The 22,858-nt window shown below is 37.4% G+C and overlaps 1 long non-coding RNA gene across 1 annotated transcript; it reads left to right on the forward strand.

Annotated features, from left to right (window-relative positions):
- Nucleotides 1-7,083: 7,083 nt before the first annotated feature.
- LOC123559427 (uncharacterized) lies at nucleotides 7,084-19,863 on the forward strand. The gene is made up of 4 exons (XR_008369627.1): nucleotides 7,084-7,218; nucleotides 8,593-8,713; nucleotides 8,915-9,059; nucleotides 19,770-19,863. It is a non-coding gene; the product is annotated as an uncharacterized LOC123559427 (long non-coding RNA).
- The last annotated feature ends 2,995 nt before the right edge of the window (nucleotides 19,864-22,858 follow it).

The raw sequence follows: 22,858 nt of genomic DNA on the forward strand, positions 1-22,858 counted from the left end.
TTTTTCTTCTTTCAGGGGGGATTTTGATGAAAATTGGACCAAATGTTCACCACCATGAGGGGACCCTTGTTTTTTGGGAAATTTCGTCCCCCTTTGTTATTTTTATAAATTGATTTTTTTGTAACTTCTGTTTTAAAGGCGGGAGAGAAAAATCAAGACCACTTTTCTGTGGTACAGCATGCATGTTACATCCAATTCTTAGGTGTATTTTGACCTATCTCTACCTGGTAAAAAGTTTCTTGTGGACTTATATTATATAGATTAATTTCCCTTTGTTGTTACTATAAATAACTTACATGATAACATTTTTATAATCAGCCAAAAAAATTCAATATGAAAACAACTGTGGGTTTTTATATATGCACATTTTAATCCAAGTGTGTTGTTATAACATATTGTATATATAGTACAATATTGTTTATACATCATTGACAGATATCAGTTCATTATGTAATACTGCAGTAGAGAAAATTAGGTGCCTTCCAGTAGGGGACTTTGTATTGTATGGCAATACTTCATTCACTTGTTCATTCTATAATAACTATCCCTAATATTTTCATTTTTTGACCATGAAAATATAACTTTGTTCTTTTTTGCATTTGACATATTCATAACTCTTAGGTACTGTCTGAATACTGAACCCCAGAGTCTAACGTTTAGTGGCTTCCAACCAATCTCCCCAATCAAAGCAGCATTTGGAGTGTATTTCCCTACCCCAAGATAGTACCGCTTGGCCCTATTTTGGACCACATTGATACATGAGAACAACCTGTCCCCCTGCAATGGAGCGCTATAGCTAATAATTGGCCATACCATACTATCATACAGCCTTTTGAAAGTTGAGTAGTGAAAACCACCAAAAGCTTTTCTCTTTAAAATAATCAGTCCAAGAGCTCTTGAAACTGACATAGCAAAAGTTTTAGCTATCTCATGGAAATCAAGGAATTCATTCAGAACGATTCCTAAATATTTATAGCTATGTACATATTCTAATACATCTGGTCCAATTTTAAAAACATGATCTGACACTGTAGTACCATTTGTGAGAAAATGTATAATTTTAGACTTTCACAATTTATCATCATTTTATTTTGAGAACACCAAACTGACAGTAACTGTTGATTCAACATGAACTGCAAGTCCTCAGCACTTTCAGCTATAAGTACAACATCATCAGCATATATTAAAATACTTATTTTTGTATCTTCTATCCCAATACCTTTATCTAAACTATTGATTGTAGATGCTAAATCATTAATATACAAGTTAAACAGCATCGGGGAGAGCTGATAACCCTGCTTCAAGCCGCACTTTATATCAAACCAATGTGTATCAAAGCCATTCAAAGGAACACAGCATTTAACATCCTTGTACAGTGACATTATGGCATGAAACAGTCTACCCTGCACTCCAAGATGCGTCAACTTATTCCACAAAGTATTTCTATCTAACATGTCATAAGCCTTCTTGAAATCGATAAACATGGCAAAAGTTGGAAGCCTTTTAAGTTTACGAGTTTCTGTAATTGTTGTAAGAGACTGTACTTGGTCAGTGCTTTTACCTTTACAAAAGCCACTTTGCTCATCACATGTAACATTTTCCTGTGTACACCAATCTGTTAATCTAGTATTCAAAAGACTACAGTTAATCTTGTTCATACAAGGTGCTAATGTGATACCCCTATAAGAAAGGGGATTCCTAGTGTCAGAAGTAGATGACTTTGGAATAGGTGTTGTAATACCTTTAGACCACTCTGATGGTACAGTTCCACTGGTGTAACACCTATTAAACAGACTGTGCAGCATTGCCAAGGCCAAGTCGTTTTTCAAAAATTCGCTTGGTATTTCATCATGACCAGGTGCCTTTCCAGACTTTAATATATATAATATATATTCTCACTAGCTTATCAACATTAGGCTGCACATGGCACATGCATAAAATTATATAAATTGATAGTTTAATGACAAAGACTAGGATAATTAACTGCATACACACTGGACACACAGCTGTAATTATAATAGCTTGTGGTCAGTCCCTATGTGGGCTTGCCTAATGAAAACAGCAGTATTCCACGTAGAGTGTTTGAAAGATCTTCGTCTGCACTGGTCGCAAAGGCAGAATCAGTTGCCGGCAGCAGGCTGACGGTTAAAAGATTATTTAGTAAGGTTACATTCATCTGCATTTTACATTTATTATCAGGCTGTAAGAAAAAATTTAAGAACTGAAAATGATAATTGAGATAACATAAATTTTTACTGTGATTTGTTACTCGGCTATTTTATGACCTAATTTGTACAGATAAGAAAAACTATGATATACTAAAAACTGTCATACTGTTAAGTAGGGAAAAAGTAGAAATTATCTTTACAAACCTTTTTTTATGCCCCCAAAGGGAGGCATATTAGTTTTCAACTGTCCGTCCGTTCGATCGTCACAATGTTAACTTTTTGCATGAAGGCCAACGTTAACTTTTGCATGAAGGCACTGTACTCGTGAACGACTGCAGCCAGGACCTTCACACTTCACGTGCTGATAGTACTTATTGAGTTCACGACCCCTACTGACATTGGGGTCACCAGGTCAAAGGTCAAGGTCACAGTGGCCAATGTTAACTTTTTGCATGAAGGCACTTTACTCGCGAACCACTGCACCCAGGACCTTAACTTCACTTAGGGCGTTCTATTATTCATGTGAGGAAGCCTTCCAGCTGGCTTGTGATGAAATAAGGCACAGAGGAGCTCCTTAGGGGTCTTCCTCAACCATCAAAGCTGGAATGTAGCCATATGACCTATAAATTCTGTTGGTGCGATGCTAAACCTGACAAACAGACAAAAATTAGTACCTGGTCGATATTAATGATTTCACAATGTTAGATTTCGTTACTGTGTATAGTAATATTAATATTACATTTCTTGTTTGTTAAAGGTTTTCAACAGCAGTATTCCACATAGAGTGTTTGAAAGACTGATCTACATAACATGTTCACAGAACTGGGAACTGATGGGTGGACACTTCTAGACCAAACAATGAATTGAGGTAAGGAATTCTACAGTTTGAGTAAAGTATGTTTAACTTAAGTAACAAAGTAGATAGTTTCATATTTTTAGCTCACCTGTCACAAAGTGACAAGGTGAGCTTTTGTGATCACGCAGCGTCCGTCGTCCGTCCGTCAGTCCGTCCGTGCGTGCGTAAACTTTTGCTTGTGACCACTCTGGAGGTCACATTTTTCATGGGATCTTTATGAATATTGGTCAAAATGTTCATCTTGATGATATCTAGGTCAAGTTTGAAACTGGGTCATGTGCGGTCCAAAACTAGGTCAGTAGGTCTAAAAATAGAAAATCCTTGTGACCTCCCTAGAGGCCATATTTTTCAATGGATCTTCATAAAAATTGGTCAAAATGTTCATCTTGATGATATCTAGGTCAAGTTCGAAACTGGGTCACGTACCTTCAAAAACTAGGTCAGTAGGTCAAATAATAGAAAATCCTTGTGACCTCTCTGGTGGTCATATTTTTCATGGGATCTGCATGAAAATTGGTCAGAATGTTCATCTTGATGATATCTAGGTCAAGTTCGAAACTGGGTCAGGTCCGGTCCAAAACTAGGTCAGTAGGTCAAATAATAGAAAAACCTTGTGACCTCTGTAGAGGCCGTATTTTTCATTGGATCTGTATGAAAATTGATCAGAATGTTCATCTTGATGATATCTAGGTCAGGTTAGAAACCGGGTCAACTGCGGTCAAAAACTAGGTCAGTGGGTCAAATAATAGAAAATCCTTGTGACCTCTCTAGAGGTCATTTTTTTCATGGGATCTGCATGAAAATTTGACAGAATGTTCATCTTGATGATATTTAGGTCAGGTTCGAAACTGGGGCCATCCGATCCAAAACTAGGTCAGTAGGTCAAATAATAGAAAAACCTTGTGACCTCTGTAGAGGCCATATTTTTCATGGGATCTGCATGAAAATTGGTCAGAATGTTCATCTTGATGATTTCTAGGTCAGGTTTGAAACTGGGTCACATGCGGACAAAAAATAGGTCAGTAGGTCAAATAATAGAAAAAACCTTGTGACCTCTCTAGAGGCCATAGTTTTCATGGGATCTGTATGAAAGTTGGTCTGAATGTTCATCTTGATGATATCTAGGTCAAGTTTGAAACTGGGTCACATGCGGTCAAAACTAGGTCAGTACGTCTAAAAATAGAAAAACCTTGTGACCTCTCTGGAGGCCATATTTTTCATAAAAATTAATGAGAATGTTCACCTTGATGATATCTAGGTCAAGTACAAAACTGGGTCACATGCCTTCAAAAACTAGGTTGTTATGTCAGATAATAAAAAAACCTTGTGACCTCTCTAGAGGCCATATTTTTCAATGGATCTTCATGAAACTTTGTCAGAATTTTTATCTTGATGATATCTAGGTCAAGTTCAGAAGTAGGTCACACGAGCTCAAAAACTAGGTCACTGTGTCAAATAATAGAAAAAACGACATCATACTCAGTTCATGTGGGGGCAGGTGAGCGATTCAGGACCATCATGGTCCTCTTGTTAACATTTTGACAACTTTAAATTTGGAAATGGTTGTTCTGCTGTCTGGTGTGATAGTACCTAACAGACACCAACAGAAACTGGGTCTTACACTATCTAAATTTTTACATGTAATGATGGAAAACAACTTTTTTGACATCCTGAATTAGGACTGTTTTACCAATGAAAGACAATGACTTTGAAGGTAAAATTTAGCCTTATCACTTTGTAAGTTTCGTACTACAAATGATAGATTACCTATTGAAAAAGGCAGGTTCTTGGGTATTGAAAGAGAACAGCGCCTGTGTGGTTTTTGTTGGAATAACTGTCTCGGTGACGAATATCATTACGTTATGGAATGTCAGTTATTTGTAAATGTCAGAACTAAATATTTGGAACAGCATTATTTGAATAATCCAAATACCTACAAATTCTAGAAGCTTATGAATAGCAATGACAAACCTTCACTTATTAAACTTGCTCTTTTTGTAAATCCATTATGTCGTGTTTTAGCTAGCTAGATGTTACACTTTGTTAAACCTTATTTCATACAACTCATTCTCTGTGTAAAACATATTTTGGCATATCTTCATAATTTTAGACTTGTTAACGCTTATTATGACTTAATCCCTGTCAGTTGCTTGTACAACTATATATAGTCTTTTTCTCTAGTCATTCAGAGTATTGTAAGTAGTATCCATATGTATATTCTACTTACTGTCAAATGTTACCTTTCTAGTCATTAAAGTAAATATAAGTATTTGCAACTATTGTAAAACTTACTTATTCCAATTATGTACTTTATAACAACCAACTACAGGGGAAAATATTAACTTTTTTCAGCCAGGGGCCACCTGGGCCCCTAACTTTTAAAAACTAGGGGCCCAGACCAAAAGTTAGGGGCCCAGTTAATACGGTCAGGTATCTGTAGTGAAATATTGCATTTCAGGTTGCTCTCATACAAACCGGGTACATGTATGTTCAGTTGATTATCAACATTTACAGGGGATTAATTGATACAAGCTAATGCTTGTTTTATGTAATAGTACAATTGTATTTAATGGAAATTAAATTAAAACTTTTCAAAACTCAACAGGTTAAAATAAACATATTCAAAATACATTCAACATGTGACAGTGTTAAACTTTTCAACTTTAAATATTTCTCATGTCCCCCAACAGCAAAAACTGCAAATGAGACCATTATCAGTATTTTGCAACCAGAGCCTGTTTTCTTCCCATTTTTTGTTAAAGTTCCTGGACCTTTTGTTTTTTTCATAATCTTGATAATATTTTCGCTTTTCGGCCGCCGTTTGTACTTGCTTTTCAGCGGGCTTAGTAACACCATCAAGAAAATGGCACATTTTTTTCTCAGTTTACTGGCTTCGCGTACATCACACATAGGGCGCCGCCATCACAAGGGAGATAACTCGCATCGGCGTGGTATGTCTAAAGTTCGTTCCAAAAAGCTAGCAGTTCATCGGCATCTCTACATGAGATGTGTAAATTAAGTTTGTGGTTCCGATAATAATGAAGCACATGCAACAGTGAAAACCGATGGCCACTTTTGCGAACCACGCTTTCAGATATTGCGCCACATTGGGAGGAAGCACTGCGCCGCACATGGGGTCACATGGCGTCGCAGTTTAAACGTGTCCGGTATAGACCGGTATAACGGACTTTCTCTTGACAGACCTCCATTTTTAAATGGAGTCGACTACGTTTTTGAATGATTCATACTATTGCAATCCATTTCCCAGTAGACATAAACATATAGTCCAGACAGCAACTCATTATATTCCTTTCAGTTCCCAAGAGAACTGTGAAAAAACGAAAAGAGGCAAAAAAACACCGAATTATGGAAAATTTTATTTTTTTCACCCTGGTCGCCTCCTGGGCCCCTAACTTGCGATTTTTAGGCGCCCAGCCGATTTTTTGGTCGCACTAGGCGACTGGGCGACTGCTAATATTTTCCCCTGAACTATATGCATTCCACACTGATGTTTTATTTGTTATGTTATACTGTTATAGTCTCATGCATGTAATATGCCATGACTAAATGAAAAAACTTGAAAACTTGAAAAAACTTGAACTTGAGGTTTAAAGATCTTCAAACTGCCAGTGTAGATGATCTGTTATAATCACTTGTTTTTTGTAAATATTTTGAAAAAATGCAAAGATGATTATATTTGTCTGCTGTGATAAATACTAAGAAGTGTGATAGCCATTGTTAGCCTTCTGATTTTTTTCACCATCAAAATCTGGACAGTTACCATATTAAATATGGCTGTGTGACATAAACTTAAACCCAATAAAGTAAACAAAACAAACTTAATATCAACAGAAAAATTGAACCTGTTAGCTACAGTAGACTATATATCTATGTCAGGTTTGGATATCAGTATAAGCACTATTGTCTTTACAGATTTAAAACAGAAACTGTCTGTTTTATTCATTTATTTTCCTGGGTGAAGATAAAACATATTTATGTCAGTCATAGCATATTGTTGCATGGAGATTATTATGTGCTTAATCTGATACAGGATGAGATAGATGCAGAACTTGGTGTTGCTGCTGATGAGGCAACACAGAAAGAATCTCCAAAGAGATACAGGATCCAAAATAGAACTTACAGACATTATTCTAGAGACAAGCAAAGTTCCTGGAGAATTGTAGGGAAGTCAATGTAAGAACAATATGAGTTAAGCTAACATTGGTAGATGTATATAGGATGACAGTAGACTTTAATTAGAATAAATTATGGTGAGCTCATTGAAAGAGTAACAAGTACAAAGAGCCAGTGAGAAATAAAAGTGGAAAGCCTGAGTTATCATGTTGGGGTGTCATTAGAAGGAAATAAGTGGATGAAAATGTTGGTAAAGGTCCTGTGAGAAATTGAAGATAAACTGACAAGACCCAAGGGTGTAAGGCTGTAGAAAATATCATTGAAGAATTTGACTGTCACAAAATGTTATAAATTTGCCTTAGTTTATACAAGAGCATCATTTTGAAGCAAATTAAAGCAAATCTATGCTAGTTATTGGATCTTGTAGTAAATTACTACTACTTTGGGACTATTAAATATTATAAAGTAGCTGCTAGATTTGCTTCCAATGCATTCTTACCCAATTTACATTACACGTTTCTCGAAATAACACATGTACAAGTTCTGCAGTTTGTAATTTTAGAAGCAGACGCGCATTCATTTTGCAAAAGAAACAACAACATTCGGATGAAAGTTTAGCAATCGTGTGCAAAAACACATTTTTTTAGCAACATAAAATCAGTAAATCTAAAATATTTTTCTTTTAATTTGCAATACAATAAATAGTTCTTATTTGGAACACTGTCAAATGATCAATGTGATGAACTTTATATTTATTTGGATTATGAATACTAATTGTGCAAGACTGTATCCCAGGTGCTATGGTTAAAAAATGTTTGACACTTTTTTAATTGCCACCGACTTTTCTTATTGAATATTTCACAATTTCATTTAGTTTTGCAAATTAGAGGTTGTATAGTTATAGGTACTTACGTAGGTTTTACATATAAGAACAAAATGATATACTAGATCTATTCCTGTGGAAATTATGATTTTTTTTTTTTTTTCAAAAATTGAAAATCCATGAATTTACATCCCCACGAAACAGTCGTTTTGGCCAAAACCACGAAATTTTGTGCCGATGAAATTAAATGATTTCACAGTATCCTCAGTAATCCAACTGATTTTTAGAGGTGCAAACTAATGTATTCACGGATATGACAGTTTGTCAATTATATATGCAGCCTCTGTGGTTTAGTGGATAAGGCAACTGTCTTCAGATCACTTATCTCTCACTTCTGTATGTTTGAGTTTCTTTCAAGCCATCATGTGAGGAAGCAAACCATTTTGCTTATAGAAGGCCTGTTGTTCCACCTGCCAGTGCCTGAAATAATTGTGCAGTGGTATCTGGGGTCTTCCTCCAACATTAAACTGGAAATTTGCCACATGACATGAAATTTGTTGGTATGACTTAAAACCTACCCAGTAGTTATATGAACTTCTGGTATTTTACAGACTGTTCAGTATTTGGGGACTTTAAGCCAGTTGTTGTCACAGCTCGACTGATCTGAGCCATATATCATGGATAGATATATACCTGAGGATATGGAAGGTCCTGTTTGAAAAACAACAACAGGTAAGGACATTTAACTCTTTCAAAACTTTCATTCAGATTTTATTGAACAATGTATGTTTAGATTAAGAATTTGAAGCACTTTGTATGTTCAATTTAGATAAGCTAAGAATGCAGACAGATTACTATGTCAGTGATGTTACCTTATATAAGTTTGTTTTCTTACTATTTCACTTTTTTACTGACTTTGTATTTTTGTTCAAGATGCTTAGAGCAGAGTTAGTTCCCTTTATGTGTAGTGGAAGCCATGTTGTTCAGAAGGACTGTGATCCCAGTGCAATACACACATTTGTGGAGAGTCTAGCCCTCTTGTGCTCCACCAGTACCTATCAGACCAAGAACACTCAAGGTAATGTGCAGTTTGTTTTAGAAAACATCGACAAATTTTTGCTTGTCATATTAATTTCTAGTGCATGTGTGAAAAATGGTGGATGCTTAAACTTTTTGAAAAAAAAAACAACAGCTGTTATTTATCATTATGTCTTCCCCATATATGGGGTAGACATACTGTTTTTATCCCCCCCACTTTGGGGTGGGGTGGGGTGGGGAGGGGAGGGGCGGCATATAGATTTGCTCTTGTCCGTCCGTCCGTCCTTCCGAAAATGTTGTGTCGCGCGTAGCTCTCAAAGTATTTGACGTAGAGTCACCATACTTTACAGGAATGTTGGTCAGCATGTGTAGTTGTGCACCTGGGGTTTCGCGTCCGGATTCATTCAGTCATGTAGAAGTTATGGCCCTTGACTTTGTAAAAATTGGTTATTTTAGTGTTGTGTCGTGCCTAGCTTCAAAAGCATATGTGCTAGAGTCACAAAACTTTACAGGCATGTTGGTCAGCATGTGTAGTTGTGCACCTGGGGTTTCGCATCCAGATTCATCCACTCATGTAGGAGTTATGGCCCCTGACTTAGTAAAAAATTGGTCATTTTAATGTTGTGTCGCACATAGCTCCAAAAGTATTTGACCTGGAGTCACCAAAGTTTACAGGAATGTTGGTCAGCATGTGCAATTGTGCACCTGGGGTTTTGCGTCCGGATTCATCCAGTCATGTAGGAGTTATGGCCCCCGACTTAGTAAAAAATTGGTCATTTTAATGTTGTGTCACGCATAGCTCCAAAAGTATTTGACCTAGAATCACCAAAGTTTACAGCAATGTTGGTCAGCATATGCAGTTGCGCACTTGGGTTTCGCGTCCGGACTCATTCAGTTGTGTACGAGTTATAGCCACTGACTTATTTGAAAACGGGTCATTTTAATGTTGTGTCGTGCGTAGCTCCAAACGTATTTGACCTAGAGTCACCAAAGTTTACAGGAATGTTGGTCAGCATGTGCAGTTGTGCACCTGGGGTTTTGCATCCTGATTCATTCAGTATTGTAGGAGTTGTGGCCCCTGACCTGGGAAAAAATTGTCATTTAAATGTCATGTAGTGGGGGCATCTGTGTCCCATGGACACATTTCTAGTTGCCTTCGCCATCTGTTTGGCCATCCATCTGCATTAAGCTTTTCACAGGCCAAACTGCTTGCCAGATTTAGATGAAACTTCACAGGAGTGATCAGTACCAAGCCTAGTTGTGCATGTCGCCAGCATGTTCAGCTTTACTGAACGACATGGCCACCAGAGCTAAAATTAGAAAAATCTTGTCCGGCTTCCACAGGTAAAATGCTTGCTGGATTTCAATGAAACTTTACAGGAGTGATTAGTACCAAGCTTAGTTGTGCATATTGCTGGCACATCCCTCTTCACTGCACAAAATGGCTGCCAGAGCTTAAAATAGAAAAATCTTGTCCGGCTTTCACAGGTCAAACTGCTGGCTGGATTTGAGGGATTTCACAGGAGTAATCAGTACCAACCCTAGTTGTGCATATCACTGGCACCTTCCACTTCGCTGCACAAAATGGCCACAAGAGCCACAGAAAGAAAAATCTTGCATGGCTTAGCAGGTCAAACTGCTTGCTGGATTTCGATGAAACTTCACAGGAGAGATCAGTACCAAGCCTTGTTGTGCATATCGCAGGCACATTCCACTTCACTGCACATAAAAACCATGAGAGCAAAAAAAAAAAAATATCTTCGACGGCTTTCACAGGCCAAACTGGACAGATTTTGATGAAATGATGAAACTTCACAGGAGTGAACAGTACTTAACCTAGTTGTGCATTACGCTGACACATTCTGCTTTGCTGCATAAAACGGATGCCAGATTAAAGATATACATAGGGGTGACACATATGTTTTTAGCTCTATTGTGAAAGCTCACTGTTCAGTGTTGTCCATCCGTCGTCCGTCCACACTTCCCTTTAAACAACATCACTTCTGAAACCATTAGTGAGTAGGTTATAGAAAAAGGATGTTTCCTTTTGTGAAGAAAGCACCAAACTTCGTATGTAACTGTTTTGAAGTATGCTGAATCCAAAAAAAGGAAGAGACACGCAGTTCACTAACTGCAATTAGCTTAAAATGAGGCCCCAAAAAGTATACTTTATAATATTCAAATACAAAACTTTCATGCTTTCTTCATAAGAAACATCTTTTCACACGCAGTTTTGAAATTAAACATTACAGTAAAATCTGATTACCTCCCTTTTTAGTATGTATCTTGAGAAATAAGTGTATTTTGTAGTAAACTTTGTATATTTGTCAATACCAAATGGTTGTTTGTCTATGCTTGTGATATGTTATCCATGTTTAGATTATATGAAACATTACTTTATAGATAAATTTCAATTTAAAGGAAAAAAAAATTTTCAAGACATTTTTACCTCCCTTTTTAATCCCCCGTCAAAGGTGTTGGGGGATTATAGGAATGGTCTCCGTCCGTCCTTCTGTCGCTCCTTCTGTCTGTCCTTAACACTCGTGTCTGCTCAATATTTCCTAAACCCCTCGAAGGATTTTCATGAAACTTGGGTCAAATGATCACCTCATCAACATGATGTGCAGAATCTATGAGTCAGCCTTGTCGGCTCAAGGTCAAGGTCACAACTCAAGATCAAAGGTTTGAGCCTTCCATTTTGTGTCCGCTCTATATCTCCTAAACCCCTTGAAGTAATTTTATAAAACTTGGGTCAAATGATCACCTCATCAAGACAATGTGCAGAACCCATGAGTCAGCCATGCCAGCTCAAGGTCAAGGTCACAACTTGGGGTGAAAGGTTTGAACCTTCTATTTTGTGTCCGCTTTATACCTCTTAAACCCCTTGAAGGATTTTCATCAAACTGGTCAAATGATCACCTCATCAACACAATGTTCAGAACCCATGAGTCAGCCATGTCGGCTCAAGGTCAAGGTCACAGCTCAAGGTCGAAGGTTTTAGCCTTCCATTTCGTGTCTGCTCTCTATCTCCTAAACCCCTTGAAGGAATTTTATAAATATTGGGTCAAATGATCACCTCATCAAAATGATGTGCAGAACTTATGAGTCAGCCATGCTGGCTCAAGGTCAAGGTCACAACTTAGGGTCAAAGGTTTTAGCCTTCCATTTTGTGTTCACTCTGTATCTCCTAAACCCCTCGAAAGATTTTCATCAAATTTGGGTAAAATGATCACCTGATCAAGAACTCATTAGTCAGCCATGTCAACTCAAGGTCAAGGTCACAACTCAAGGTCAAAGGTTAGAGCTCTGTATCTCCTTAACCCCTTGAAGGATTTTCATGAAACTTTGGTTAAATGATCACCTCATCAAGATGTTATGCAGAATTCATGAGTCAGCCATGTCAATTCAAGGTCAAGGTCACAGCTAAAGGTCAAGGGTTTACCCTTTCACTATCCATAGCAGTGGCGGGGGATTTAGCTGTCTCTCAGACTGCCTTGTTTAAATTGATTTAAAAGGAGGTTCTAGGGCAGATATAGCGTGCCTCCTCCTCTCATAGGATTTGAGATACCTTAAAGTAATTTCATGCAAAATGTGGTGCTTTCTTCACAAACGGGAACATCTTTGCCATTTTTATACGCAAAGGGACTTATTATGTTATACCCCCGGTGTCCGTCTGTCCATTAGCAATTTCGTGTCTGCTCTGTAACTCTTGAACCCCTTGAAGGATTTCAAGGAAACTTTACACAAATGTTCACCACACCAAGACGATGTGCAGAACGCATGTTTTGGATGTCGCACTTCAAGGTCAAGGTCACACTTAGGAGTCAAAGGTCATATCACTTTGTTTCGTGTCCGCTCTGTAACTCTTGAACCCCTTGAAGGATTTCAAAGAAACTTGACACAAATGTTCACCACACCAAGACAACGTGCAGAGCGCATGTTCCGGATGACTTGCTTCAAGGTCAAGGTCACACTTAGGGGTCAAAAGTCATATCAGTTTGTTTTGTGTCTGCTCTGTTACTCTTGAACTGCTGGAAGGATTTCAAAGAAACTTGGCAGAAATGTTTACCACATTGTAATGATGTGCAGAGCGCATGTTCCGGATGACTTGCTTCAATGTCAAGGTCACACTTAAGGGTCAAAGTTCATATATGACTACTTTGTGTATATGCTCTGCATTGCAGTGCTCTTGATTTTATTTGGCAGATCTCTTTTTTGTACTTACAGTAATTTTTTTTTTGAATTACTTCCCTTTTATGTTACTGTAAATAGCTTATTTTGAAACTTTTTTATTATTGGCCGTAGGGAAAATCCGAGACCACTTTTCTGTGGTACAACATGGATGGTACCTCCAATTTTAAGGTGTATTTTTACATACCTGTACCTGATAAGGATTTTTTTGTAGACTTTGAATATTTTTTTTGTGGACTTAGATTTGTTTTTTGAAGTTTTCCTTTTGTTGTTCCAGTCCTTTGGTGCTACAACAGTCAAGTTCTTAAAATTTTGCTCCCATCCTATGATGTAATCTTTTGGGCGTATATTGCCCCGCTTGGCGGCGCTCTTGTTATTACTATGAATAGCTTATTTTGAAACTTTTTAGTTCGACTATTCAAAGAATAGTCTAGCTATTCTACTCACCCTGGCGTCGGCGTCGGCGTCACACCTTGGTTAAGTTTTTGCATGCAAGTACATACAGCTATCATTTAAAGGCATACAACTTTGAAACTTATTTATTCTTTTTCTAGGTCAACTACCAACCTCACTGGGTCAAGTTCTGTAACTCTAACATGTATTTTGAGCAAATTATGTCCCCTTTTGGACTTAGAAAATTCTGGTTAAAGTTTCACATGCAAGTTACTATCTCCAAAAGTAATGCAGATATTGAATTGAAACCTCACATGTGTCTTCGGGGTTATAAAACTAGTTGATAGCACCAAGTCCCATAACTCTGACCTTCATTTTGGCCAAATTATGCTCCCTTTTTTACTTAGAAAAATCCTGGTTAAAGTTTTGCGTGCAAGTACATACAGCTATTACCAAAAGGCATATAGCTTTGAAACTTATTTATTCCTTTTCTAGGTCAATTACCAGCCTCACTGGGTCAAGTTCCATAACTCTTAACATGTATTTTGAGCAAATTATGCCCCCTTTTGGACTTCGAAAATTCTGGTTAAAGTTTACGTGCAAGTTACTATCTCCAAAACTAATGCAGATATTGAATTGAAACTTAAAGGTGGTCAATCACATTTAAACAACATTTAATGACATTTTTTACTTTTTGTATATTCTGGTAGAGAATTATTTAAGGAACAAAAAGACCGATTACATAGAGTTAGATTCCTATTTGAAATGTATATTTTATTATTTTTATAAAATTTTGTAATTACTCCCCTTTAATATGAAAGTATATATAAAGCTGGGTATTTCTTTTTATTTCGATACAATGTCTAGTTTTACATTTGCATTTGATAGACATAACAACTATTGAACAATCTGAACCAAAATGCAAGTTTTAAAGCTGTGTGTAGCTTCTGAATTCATTTATTTCCAATCTATCTTGGTTGCGCAACCAAGATAGGCAAAGGGAGGTAATAATAATTTTTCAAACTTGCGTTTCTAATGAATTCCATCTAAATACATAATTTTTAATGCAAATATTTTACAAATATATTACAATATGTCTAATATTTATACATTTCCTTAGGCAAAGTATGTTTATCAAATTTATACTTATGATAAAATAACTCTATCTTGGTTGGGCAACCAGGATAGGAAAATGAAATTTTAAAAATACCTCCAGTGAAAATCTAATTTGTATTAAGTGTTAAGTGAACATAAATGAGTGTAAATGATCAGATGCTAAAGTTTCGAACAAATCCGTTAAATGGCCAAAATCTGATTATCCACCTTTAACATGTTTCTTCGGGGTTATAAAACTACTTCATAGCATCAAGTCCCATAACTCTGATATGCATTTTGGTCAAATTTTGTCCCCTTTCGAACTTAAAACTCTTTTGATATTTAACATTTTGGGTAATAATTTCCTGCTTCTGTGACAATATTTCGAATAGTCGAGCTTGGCTGTCTTATGGACAGCTCTTGTTTATTATTGGCCGTAGGGAAAAACCAAGACCTTTTTTCTGTGGTACAACATGGATGGTACATCCAATTTTTAGCTCACTTGATTTTTTGGGAAAAAAATGAGTTATTGTCATCACTTTATCGGCATTGGCGTCGGCATTGCCTGGTTAAGTTTTATGTTTAGGTCAGCTTTTCTCCTAAACTATCAAAGCTATTGCTTTGAAACTTGCAACACTTGTTCACCATCATAAGCTGACCCTGTACATCAAGAAACATAACTCCATCCTGCTTTTTGCAAAAATTATTGCCCCTTTTGGACTTAGAAAATCAGTTTTCTTGGTTAAGTTTTATGTTTAGATCAGCTTTTCTCCTAAACTATCAAAGCTATTGCTTTAAAACTTGCAACACTTGTTTACCATCATAAGCTGACCCTGTACAGCAAGAAACATAACTCTGTCTTGCTTTTTGCAAGACTTATGGCCCCTTTTGGACTTAGAAAATCAGTTTTCTTGGTTAAGTTTTATGTTTAGATCAGCTTTTCTCCTAAACTATCAAAGCTATTGCTTTAAAACTTGCAACATTTGTTCACCATCATTAGCTGACCCTGTACAGCAAGAAACATAACTCTGTCCTGCTTTTTGCAAGACTTATGGCCCCTTTTGGACTTAGAAAATTTCAGACTTACTGGTTAAGTTTTATGTTTAGGTCAGCTTTTCTCCTAAACTATTCAAGCTATTGCTTTGAAACTTGCAGCAGTTGTTCACCATCATAAGCTGACTATGTACATCAAGAAACATATTTCCATCATGCTTTTTGCAAGAATTATGGCCCTTTTTGGACTTAGAAAATCATGGGTAGGACAATTTTTCTATTATACAAAAAAAAATCAGATGAGCGTCAGCACCCACAAGGCGGTGCTCTTGTTAGATGTATTTTGACATTACTTTACCTGGTAAGAATTTTTTTGGGGGGACTTAGAATTTTTTTTTTTGAATTTCTTCTTTTTGTTTTTCCTGCCCTTTGGGAACAGTCAAGTTCTTTAAATTTTTCTCCTGATGTAACTCTTTGGGCATATATTACCCCGCTTGGCGGCGCTCTTGTTTGTTCTATATCTTACTCGCTACATGTGGTGGATTCAGTTGATGAAACTTGGCTTGGATGTTTCTTGGGTGGTCTCCATCCAAAATTGTTCAAAGAATTGAATTCCACACAGAACTCTGGTTGCCATGGCAACCAAAAGGAAAAACTTTAATAAATCTTCTTGTCCAAAACCGCATGGTGTAGAGCCCCAATATTTGACATGTGATATCATTTAATGATCCTCTATGAAGATTGTTCAGATTATGCCCCTGGGGTGAAATGAAGCCCCACCCCAGGTAACTCAAGTATTACATAGACTTATATTTGAAAAAAAACTTTAAAAATCTTCTTTCCTGAAACCAGGAGACCAAGGCCTTTGGGATTTGGTATGTGGTCATCTACCAAGGTAGTTCAAATTATTACTCTGGGGTGAAAAGAGGCCCTGTCCCAGAGTCCTACGTTTTACATATACTTGCGTGTGAAAAAAAAACCTTTAAAAATCTTCTTGGTTGAAACTGCAATGCATAGGCTTTTGAGTTTTAGTTTGTTGCATTGCCTAGTGGTCCCCTACAAAGATTTTTCAAATTATGTACCTGAGTTGAAAAAAGGAATCACCCAGGGGGTTCCAAGTTTTACATAGGAAAAAAAAATTAAAAATCTTCTTGTCTGAAATCACAAGACCTAGGCCTTTGATATTTGGCATTGCCTAGTGGATCTCTGAAAATTATGAAAGAGGCCCCACCCCAGGGGTCACTTGTTATATGAGTTATATAGCAAAAAATACTTCAAAAATTAATTGATAATATTTCCTACTTCGTTTAATTGTAAGTACCTGATGACCCCAAGTTATTAGGGGTGACCTGACTGTGGCCTTGACCTACTGACCTTCTTTTTAGCTCACCTGTCACAAAGTGACAAGGTGAGCTATTGTGACCGCTTGATGTCCGTAGTGCGTCGTCCTTCGTCCGTCAACAATTTCTAAAAAAATCTTCTTGAAAACCACTGGGCAGAATTACATCAAACTTCACAGGAATGATCCTTGGGTGGCCCCCTTTCAAAATTGTTTAAAGAATTAAATTCCATGCAGAACTCTTGTTGCCATGGCAACCAAAATGAAAAACTTTAAATATCTTCTTCTCAAAAACCAGAAGCCCTAGAGCTTAGATATTTAGTGTGAAGCATTGCCTAGTGGATCTCTACCAAATTTGTTCAAATCATGACCCCAGGGTCTAAATTGACGGGCAAAATTGACCCACCCCAGGGGTCACTTGATTTTACATAGGAAAATCTTAAAAAATCTTCTTCTGAAAAAACCGGAAGCCCTAGAGCTTAGATATTTGACATGAAGCATCGCCTAGTGGACCTCTACTAAAATTGTTCAAATCATGACCCCGCCTCAGGGGTCACTTAATTTTACATAAGAAAATCTTCAAAAAATTTCTAAAAATAAACCAGAAGGCCTAGAGCTTAGGTATTTCATGTGTAGCATTGCCTAGTAGACCTCTACAACATTTGTTCAAATCATGACCCCCGGGGTCAAAATTGACCCCGCCCCAGGGGTCACTTGATTTTTCATAGGAAAATCTTCAAAAATTTTCTAAAAATAAACCTGAAGGCCTAGAGATATTTCACATTGTAGCATAGTAACTTCTTTAATATTGGCCGTAGGGAAAAACCGAGACCACTTTTCTGTGGTACAACATGGATGGTACCTCCAATTTTTAGGTGTATTTTGACATATCTGTACCTTTAAGAAAATTTAAACTATATTTACTCATGATTCTTTTGATTGATCTTGATTACGATTTTTTGACCTTCTTGTCCTGAAGTGCAATGACAACAGGTGAGCGATATAGGGCTATTATGGCCCTCTTGTTTTTTTTAAGATACAGCCTTGAAATTTGGATGACATGTACAGTTTTGCACACCAATCTTAAAAATGATTTTCAGTGACCATGAATGTGACCTACTGACATATTTTCTTAATATTGTAGTATCAGTTTGACATTTGAAACATGTAGCTCATATTACTCAGGTGAGCGATCCAGGGTCATCATGTTCCTCTTTTTGTGACAAAATTAAAACAGCTAGTTTGTGACTAAATTGGATATGAAATGTTAATGAAAAAAAGACTGGATTAAAATAATCACAAACTTATGATGAATTATTTTACCCTGACTAAGATTTTTTAGCTCACATGTCACAAAGTGACAGTGTGAGCTTTTGTGATCGTGCAACGTCCGTCGTCCGTGCGTCCGTCCGTGCGTAAACTTTTGCTTGTGACCTCTCTAGAGGTCACATTTTTCATGGGATCTTTATGAAAGTTGGTCAGAATGTTCATCTTGATGATATCTAGGTCAAGTTCGAAACTGGGTCACGTGCGGTCAAAAACTAGGTCAGTAGGTCTAAAAATAGAAAAACCTTGTGACCTCTCTAGAGGCCATATTTTTCACATGATCTTCATGAAAATTGGTCAGAATGTTCATCTTGATGATATCTAGGTCAAGTTCGAAACTGGGTCACGTGCCTTCAAAAACTAGGTCAGTAGGTCAAATAATAGAAAAACCTTGTGACCTCTCTAGAGGCCATATTTTTCATGGGATCTGTATGAAAGTTGGTCTGAATATTTCATCTTGATGATATCTAGGTCAAGTTCGAAACTGGGTCAGCTGCGGGCAAAAACTAGGTCATTAGGTCTAAAAATAGAAAACCTTGTGACCTCTGTAGAGGTCATTACTTTTGAATGGATCTTCATGAAAATTGGTCAGAATGTTCACCTTGATGATATCTAGGTCAAGTTTGAAACTGGGTCACGTGCCATCAATACCTAGGTCAGTAGGTCAAATAATAAAAAAATCTTGTGACCTCTCTAGAAGCCATATTTTTCATGGGATCTTTATGAAAGTTGGTCAGAATGTTCATCTTGATGATATCTAGGTCAAGTACGAAACTGGGTCACGTGCGGTCAAAAACTAGGTCAGTAGGTCTAAAAATAGAAAAACCTTGTGACCTCTCTAGAGGCCATATTTTTCACATGATCTTCATGAAAATTGGTCAGAATGTTCATCTTGATGATATCTAGGTCAAGTTCGAAACTGGGTCACGTGCCTACAAAAACTAGGTCAGTAGGTCAAATAATAGAAAAACCTTGTGACCTCTCTAGAGGCCATACTTTTGAATGGATCTTCATGAAAATTGGTCAGAATGTTCATCTTGATGATGTCTAGGTCAGGTTCGAAACTGGGTCACGTGCCATCAATAACTAGGTCAGTAGGTCAAATAATGAAAAAACATTGTGACCTCTCTAGAGGCCATATTTTTCATGGGATCTGTATGAAAGTTGGTCTGAATGTTCATCTTGATGATATCTAGATCAATTTCGAAACTGGGTCAGCTGCGGTCAAAAACTAGGTCATTAGGTCTAAAAATAGAAAAAGCTTGTGACTTCTCTAGAGGCCATACTTTTGAGTGGATCTTCATGTCAAATAATAGAAAAAAAACGACGTCATACTCAGTTCAAAACTGGGTCATGTTGGGACAGGTGAGCGATTCAGGACCATCATGGTCCTCTTGTTCAATATCATTACAGTATTTGGGTCAAACACATAACCTCTGGTACAGATCTTGCCAATTGTTGGAACAGATAGCATTTGATAAACTTCATCAGGGTTGGTGAAGAGAGGCGGGGCCAGTGATACGAGTTTGCACATTCGGTTCAAATGCTCCTGGACAGGTAAATGCTTTATATATCAGATTCAGGGTCCCCTAAAATCCTTTAACACACAAAGGGATGTATTATGTTATGTCCCAGGTGTCCATCTGTCTGTCTGTTAGCAATTTCATGTCCACTCTGTAACTCTTGAACCCCTTGAAGGATTTTGAAGAAACTTGACATGCAGAGCGCATGTTTTGGATGGCTTGCTTCAAGGTCAAGGTCATACTTGGGAATAAGGTTATATCAGTTTGTTTCATGTCCTCTCTGTAACTATTGACTGCTTTATATCAGTTTGTTTCATGTCCTCTCTGTAACTATTGACTGCTTGAAAGATTTTAAAGAAACTTGGCAGAAATGTTTACAACATCGAGATGACATGCAGAGTGCATGTTTCAGATGGCTCGCTTCAAGGTCATGGTCACACTTAGGGGTCAAAGGTCATATGACTTTGTTTATTATTGGCCGTAGGGAAAAATGTAGACCACTTTTCTGTGATACAACATGGATGGTGTCTCTAATTTTTAAGTGTATTTTGACATATCTGTACCTGGTAAAGATTTTTTGTAAACTTAGAATTATGTCTCCCCAATTTTATGAGACATATTGGTTTTGCCTTTGCCGCCCTGTCAAACAGCTGGCAGGATTTAACAAAACTTTTCAGGAGTGATTAGTACCAGCCTCAGTTGTGCATATCACCAGCACGTTCCGCTTCGCTGCACAAAATGGCCATCAGAGCTAAAAATAGAAAAATCTTGTCCGGCTTTCACAGGTCAAACTGCTGGCTGGATTTCAATGAAACTTCACAGGAGTCATCAGTACCAACTATAGTTGTGCATATAGCTGGCACGTTCTGCTTCGCTGCACAAAATGGCCACCAGAGCTGAAAATAGAAAAAAAATCTTGTCCGACTTTCACAGGTCAAATTGCAAGCTGGATTTCGACAAAACTTTACAGGAGTGATCAGCACTAAGCCTAGTTACGCATATTGCCAGCATGTTCCAGTTTGCTGCATAAAATGGCCACCAGAGCTGAAAATAGAAAAATCTTGTCCGTCTTTCACAGGTCAAACCGCTGGCTGGATTTCTGTGAAACTTCACGGAAGTGATCAGTACCAGCCCTAGTTGTGTATATCGCCAGCAAGTTTCCCTTCGCTGCACAAAATGGCCATCAGAGCTCAAAATAAAAAAATCTTGTCCAGCTTTCACAGGTCAAACTGCTGGCTGGATTTCGATGATACTTTACAGGAGTGATCAGTTCTAACCCTAGTTGTGCATATTGCACATGTTCTGCTTTGCTGCACACAATGGCCACCAGAACTGAAAATAGAAAAATCTTCTCCGGCTTAGGGGAGACATATTGTTTTGGCCCTGTCCATCCATCACACTTCATTTCCGGCCAATGATTGGAGAACCATTTGACATAGAACTTTCAAACTTCATGTGATGATATGGTGTATGGAGAAGATGACCCTTATTGTTTTTTGGGTCACTCCACCAAAGTCAAGGTAACAGGGTCCCATACATGCCATATTTTCAGATGGTCAGTAAGGGAGATTTGTCTCAGCAGGGCTTTTTTTAAGGGAGATTTGGGTAAAAATAAGGGAGGCTTTTATTCGCTCATTTTTTATGCACTGAATAGCCATTTTCATGAAAAAATCATCAAATTTTCTATATTGAATTGATGAGTGGAGCCAACAGTTGTGTACAGAATGCATGATTATTACTTATAGTACTTTACTTAATCCAAAATTTCAGAATTCCATGAAAGATTGAACCAGGAACTTTGTTTTTGCTTTATGTGTTGATGCTTCTGCATCTGGGGAGAGTGATCTTTTTGACATGTTAAGGCATACAATACTCAAAGATTGCGGAGATACCATGTCAAAACAGTCTTCGTTTCTTTTCAGGAATGTAGTTGTTAAAAAAGGAAAGTCCTTCTTTTGCTGGATTGTCCATATCCAAATTCATGATTGTCCGAAATTCTGTGTAGTCTGACATTTACTCACCATTTTTTGTTAAATTGTAGTTGATTTTTTGCATGTTGTGCAAGTATTTAAACTCAGTGTTAGCACTAACCTGTCTCATCCTCAGATGGCTCGATAAATATCGAGGTCAGCAAAAACGAAAGTACACCTTGGCAGGGGGCGGTAAAATGACGTAATTTTAAGACTGGTTTACATATTGTTTTAAAAACTACGGTGGCGACTTTGGTAGTATTGAATCAGTCTAAAATCTCACATGCACATGTTTACAATTGCCTATGGGTAAGATTAAATGGTTAATTGTTTGCAGATGATGACAGTAGGTGGTAAGATAGTTAATGCCTCAGGCTGTATCTCTCAATAAACAAGCTATAAAAATTGTGTTTGAAGAGTATTTCCGGGCTACTCGATATTGAATTTCAAGTATTTTCTGAAGGTCTACATTGGGTCTGAGATACTATTTTTCGACAGAGGACTTTTTTTCCGAATTTATTTTATTACGGGAGGTTTTCATGTCCCGGCGGGAGACCGGGAGATGTACTGAAAATACGGGAGAAAAAGTCTCCCGGCAGGAGATATGGCATGTATTGGGTCCTAAACATGGTAAACCATTTCTGATCAATAACTTGAGAACCACTTGAAACAGAATATTGAAACTACGTAGGATGATTGGACATGCGAAGTATACGACCCCTATTGACTTTGCAGTCACTCCACACTTCAGTTCAGATCAATAACTGGAGAAGCATTTGACATAAAATGTTTAAATTTCACACAGTGATAGAGCTGACAGAGTAGATGACCCAAATTGATTTTGGGGTCACTCCATCAAAGGTCAAGGTCACAGGGACCTGAACATGGAAAAACATTTCCAATAACTTGAGAACCACTTGACCCATAATGTTTAAACTTAACAGATGACCCCTATTGATTTTGGTGTCACTCCATTAAAGGTCAAGGTCACAGGGCCCTGAAGATGGAA

Source organism: Mercenaria mercenaria, unplaced genomic scaffold, assembly GCF_021730395.1.
Source record: "Mercenaria mercenaria strain notata unplaced genomic scaffold, MADL_Memer_1 contig_5087, whole genome shotgun sequence".
Lineage (NCBI taxonomy): Eukaryota > Metazoa > Mollusca > Bivalvia > Venerida > Veneridae > Mercenaria > Mercenaria mercenaria.